This window comes from Perognathus longimembris, chromosome 1 (genome assembly GCF_023159225.1).
Source record: "Perognathus longimembris pacificus isolate PPM17 chromosome 1, ASM2315922v1, whole genome shotgun sequence".
Classification (NCBI taxonomy): domain Eukaryota; kingdom Metazoa; phylum Chordata; class Mammalia; order Rodentia; family Heteromyidae; genus Perognathus; species Perognathus longimembris.
Window position 1 is genome coordinate 17,874,361 of NC_063161.1, and position 6,000 is coordinate 17,880,360.

Sequence of the window (6,000 nt, forward strand, 5' to 3'; positions counted from 1 at the left end):
GCATTGAGCCAATCCCAAAGTTCTTTGCTTGAGGTTAGATTATATCTGGAACAGTGTTTTATCTTAGTGTGTAAATTATGTAATGTTTCTGCTAGAGAATGAAGCCATGAGCAGGAAGGTTAGAGAAGCTTTGAAAAAATTTCCACCATGTAGAATATATTAGCTTGCTTTCTCAAGATAGCAAGGAAGTGGAAGCAATTCAAAAGACACATAAGCAATAATAAAACTAGTTTTCAGAAATTTCCTTTTATAAATATGCTAAATATTTGAAAGAATTTTATTTAGTATAATTGGGGCAACATTAAACTCCATTAAGTCTTCAATCCCCAAAACACATATACACACATACATACTTTTATCACAAACTCTCAATAAAGTAAGGTATTTATAAGTGTTTGGTAGTTTCTTTTACAGAGTTAATTTTTTTTAACTCTTTGTGAAATGAAGCCTTTGTGTTTATGATGTTGAAGTCAACTGAAAATTCTAAAATCCATTTTCTAGAGCTAGCCTGTATTCTGAATATACTTCTTATTGTTCTCACAACAAATTATCTGAACCAATATTCTAAACCTAAAAGCTGTATTTGATTGCTAATACTGCTTTCTACCTGGGAGAAAATAGCTGTCTCTAGCACAGTATTAAGTATGATTGCTAAGAGTAATTTCATTATATTATCCAATTAGTCCTTTAGGTTCTTTTTCTCTCTCCAATTGTACTATAGTTGATGAGGGAAGTATCGCATTTTCTCCTCTTATAAAATCCTTCACAGGCCTTAGCAACACTGGTTAGATGAGATAATGGGGAGGCAGGCAGGAGGTAACAGAATAATTGAGCAAATGAATACCTGTAAGTTTTCCAAATTTTGTGACAACAATTCTATCTATTGGGACAAAGAGATAGCATTTTCATTACAAAGCTCACACACAATGTCAACTTTTACCCAAGTTGGCATGGGAAAAAATAAATTCCCCAAATATACAGAAATCCTGAACTCCTTAAAACATTCATTCTTGGAGGAAAGAATAAAAAATTCTTTGCCATATGTAACTGTATATCCTACTGAATTTAGCCAACCCACAAAAGAAAAAAGTAAAGTAAAATTATCCCAGAAATAATTTACTGGAAGGGTTTAAGCTGCTCATACATATTAGAGATCAAATGAGCAGTTGAGTGAACTGAGGTTATTGAATTAGCATCATTGCACTGAATGAGAAGAGTTAAAGTGAGGGCTACCAACCTCTGAATTCAAGTCCTTCTGACACTTTGAAAGTAACAGGCTTTAACTCAATACCCAGTCTATAAAATGATATGTGTATTTATAGAGACAATTTGATTCTACATCATTTTTGTACTTGCCAAAACTATTTCCTTGTACTAAATATGGGCAACACAGGTATTAAGTCTGAGTCTGTCTTATGTTTCATGTGTACCTTCTAGGTGATTTCCCTGACACGAACGTTATACCATTCTTGATATATATTTTTTAAATTAAAATTAAAAGCTGCTAACATGAAACTATTTCTGTAAATGTCACCAAATGGAATTTCTTTTAAAGATCAACAGCATCATCATACAGCATGCCTAAAATTGGAATAGTATTATTCGTGCGTCACTTACAGCCTTCCAATTTTTACTTTGTTATTTAATATTAAGTCTGCAGTCAACCAATAAAACAGAGGACTCAATCACCTTTTTTTCTGTAATCTGTTGACCCCAAAATCAGTTCATTTAGCTTATTTTCCAGTATCTTCCCTCTGTTGGTACATTCAAATGAATATGTAATTAATGCCCTCAAAATGTGTATCATATGAATTCAAGAGAGGACCAAAGGATTTTCTCTTCACAGAGAGAAAACCACCAGTTAACTCAGAAGGGAAAACACAAACCAAAATTTCCAACCAACTCAACTAGGACTGCATTGAAGAAACTGGCTGTTTAAAGATTTCCCATTTCAGCTACATGGAGTGTGTTCTTATGGCAAATCACAGGGGTTAAATATTATTCTCCATTTGCTACTTTCAACTGTGCACCCAGTTGGCAGTTAGACACCAACAATTACACACTGGAGCTAAGTGCCAAGGTTCATGCCTGAAATTAGTGTCAAAATGAAAGAATCATAGAAAGTTGGGGCTAAAGGGGAGCTGAACTCATCCTCAGAATTTTATTGGCATCAAGACAGCATGGAATAAGCCTCTGGAACCCAGTTCAGTCTTAGGATTCTCATGGACTATTCAGGTGCTGCTATTACAATACTGGATGCAGAAAATTCCTGTTTTGTTTCTTCAACACAGGACAGCTCAAAGCCTCATGGCCAAAGCTCTATTTATAACAGCAAAAAGGAATTCCCAAAAAATGTTCTAGCTGGAGCAGAACACTCCTCAGAAACTGAAAGATACACAATCTATTACAGTCCTTACCCAGTTAAGTTAGTAGATGCTATGTATTTGTTAAATCATAGTAACACCCCTTGATGTAATCTCTATATAGATATCTACATATACAATTATGGCTCTTAAAGGAAGCAAAATAGCTACTTAAGAGAAGCCAGAGGTAGTGGTTACTTTAAGAAAAACCCTCAGGGATTTTGATAAGAAGAGAAATTTCTACTTTGTTAACTAGGTATGGCAATTGACAAAACTAGAAACAGGTATTTCTTCACAAGATTTCAAGACTACATTTTTAAATGACGCTAAATAAAACTATAAAATTAACTGCTAAAGCTGATTGTTATTAGAGAAGATATGCACAAGGAATTTGCTACTTATTGAGAGTAAATCTGCAAACATGAAGTATTAACTAATACAATTTTATAATGGTTAATAAGATGGGTTTTTTGGAGAAAAAGGGAATGACATGTAACCTTATGGTAAGGAAATATATCCAAGAAAATAGAAAAATAACAATAAACATCTGTAGTAAAATAATGAAAACCAACTTAGAGTCAACCACATTGTGGGCCTTAATGATAAATACGTAAACATCATATATTGTACTTTCTCTTAAAGACAACAAAAGTTCATTCTATATCAAATGCATAAATGTTGATAAAAGTGACAACTTAATCTAGAAAGAAAAAATACATTTTATATCAAAGATACATACCCACCCACGCACATGCACACATGCATACATATTCCTTAACAGGATCTATAACTATAATAGAAATACCTAAACCTTTGGAGAGTTGTGCTATGAATTAAGCAGCATTGTTTTCTCTTCTCGTGCCAGCTTTCTTATGACAGGCCTCTTCTTCCTTCTGTTCCATCCCTCCTCTCTCTCCCAGTCTCAAGTGGGTATTAACCCATTTACCTTATGCCAGGATCCATGCTAGGCAATAAGGTTCTTATTCTGAAACACCCTTGTCCTGTTCTTTTTCCTTCCTTTCTTTATTCATTTTGGTCCTTTGCACTCTTTGGCAACTTGTCAACTGAGAACATACATTAACAAAAACATAAGAAATGTGTATACACCTCTAGCCTCAAATCACAAATACCACTCAGGGGTTAAATGATGGATTCATGTAAGAGAATTTTAGGATTCAGTTGCTAAAACTAGCTTCCTGGGAGCTATGGGCTTGAACTCAGATGTTAGAGGACATAGGCTTTGTGTGAGTCTTGGGAATGATCAGAAAAAAGACCAGACAAACTTTGTGGGGTGGGCAGTAATAAGTTTAGCCTTCAGGCTTGGTGTTTTACAATTGTCTCCTCTTGGCTCTCAGGAATCCTTGGATGCAGAGAGGAATAACAACAAAGGCATCCAGGTAGTTATAAGGCACCTTAATTGTAGCAGCAGAGAATTGGGCAATAGGGTCACAAGGCCTTAAGCCTGTTATATTCCTTAATTTGTTGTATGCATCTTGAACAAACCTAGGACTGCATAGAGGCTCAGTTATAGTGGTTGAATGACTAGAAAAATCAATAGAATCTGGGAAGAACTTAGGCTTTGAGTCATCCCAGTTGCTTTCTGACCTAGTAATCAGCTGTTATTTAATTTCCCAAAGCCTCAGTTTCCTTATCTACAAACAAGGATGGTGATGATTCCATTCTCTGAAGGTGACAGGAAAAAAAATAAATTGAAAATAAAGCTAAAGGGCTTAGCACATTTTCTGGCTTCTACTAAATAAGTGTTAGCCACTAATAATTAAAATTAGAAATTGCTCAAAATTGCAAATCAGAATTAAAAAATCTCTTTAAATAGTACAAAAATTCAAAGAAAGAATAAAAGCAAAACAAACTAAAACTATTGGTTTGCTGCATTATAAGCATAACAGTAGGAGAAAGGATGCATTTAAAAATGTTTTAATACATAAAAATAAGTTAATTCTTAAAACACATTCTAACTGACATATATATTGTTTTTCTGAAGTATAGTGTGTGTGTGTGTGTGTGATTCAAATAATAGACAAGAAAAATGCAAGATCTAAAATGATATGGGCTGTGATGTGATAATATATGTACAGCTAGAAAGATTCCTACAATCTGCAAAAATCAGACAAATATTCTTGAATACTGAATTAATAATGACTATTTTTATTATTTTATTTTTGGGTCAGCATACATTTTTAATATGATGATGTTTCAGTGTGATATTTCTAGACATGAACACAGTGCAGTATGAATAAATTCACCCCCTCTAACATATTCCCTTTCCATCCTTCCCTCCACCTCCTTTATTCAAACAGCATTTGATGGGCTTAATGATGCTATATTATGTGTGTGTGTGTGTGTGTGTGTGTGTGTATGTGTGCATGTGCCATTCTTTGATCCTATTAATGGAGACGATTAAATTGAGAGCCAAAAGAATATTCTGTTACATGGGTAGACACTGAATAAATGTTTGCTGAAGGAATGAACCCTTTTCTGAATCCACATGGGAGGATATTTTTTAAATAATTTACTTGATTTCTGTGTTTCAAATTAACTTCTTATAATGTTTCCTGGAAATTCAATATATTTTAAGTATCTGTATAATAGACTATATCACAAGTCTTAAGGTTGTGATAATTAATATATGTCATATATTGCTGACCACTGACAATGTCCTCATCACTCTGTCTCTAAGGCAACACCTAAGCTAATAGTATATTTTAGTGTTTGAATTTGACCTATGGACTCAGTTGTTTAAAAAATACAGAAAATTCTAAGATTTATACATCATAAATACACTGTGGCTAAATAATGTCAAGATACATTAAAGACAAAATATATGGCTTACATAGATTACTAAGGGTGCATAAAGGTTCTCAATACTATATGATATACTACTAGACATTCAGAAAGTTTCATAATTTTAGAAAAATTCAAAGTTGTTACAAACTATACAGTCCACCTCTTGAAAAAGTGATTATAAGGACCACTAGTTCTTTTTTTTTTAATTAAAAAATCTGAACAAATCATCAGTGAGAGGTAGACGGTATAATTAAACTCTATAGCACAACTTTTATTGTCTTAAGTTATTCTGGTATCATTTAAATAAAAGCTACCTAACTGATGATAATGCAAATTAAACTCTGCTGTTGAATTACCAAGATGATTCAATATAAAGCTCATGATAAAACTTTACCCTAACCCTTTGTTAGCCTGATGGGACAGAGTTCTTTGGGGTGATATCTTCTTCACTACTCATTTAAGACACCGCCCCCCCACACACATACAACCTCACCTATTAATTCTCCACAATAAATTTCTTAGCTGATGCTATATTGTAATCAGCTTACACAAATAACTTGTTGCAGACTGTGCAAACTCACACCCCTAAAAACCCCTGGAACAACATCTCAAGACCAACTCAAATCATATAATGATTCAGACACAATTTTTAATTAAATAAGTTTTGGACAAATTTTCATCCCGAACTCAGATGAATTGGTCAGATAAATTGCTTCAAAGTCAACATAACTCTCCTGGTGACAGAATAATGGTACACCAAAAAGATAAAAACCAAAATTATTATAGGCAGAAACACACTATGATTAATCATCAGTTGCTCTATAAAAATGCC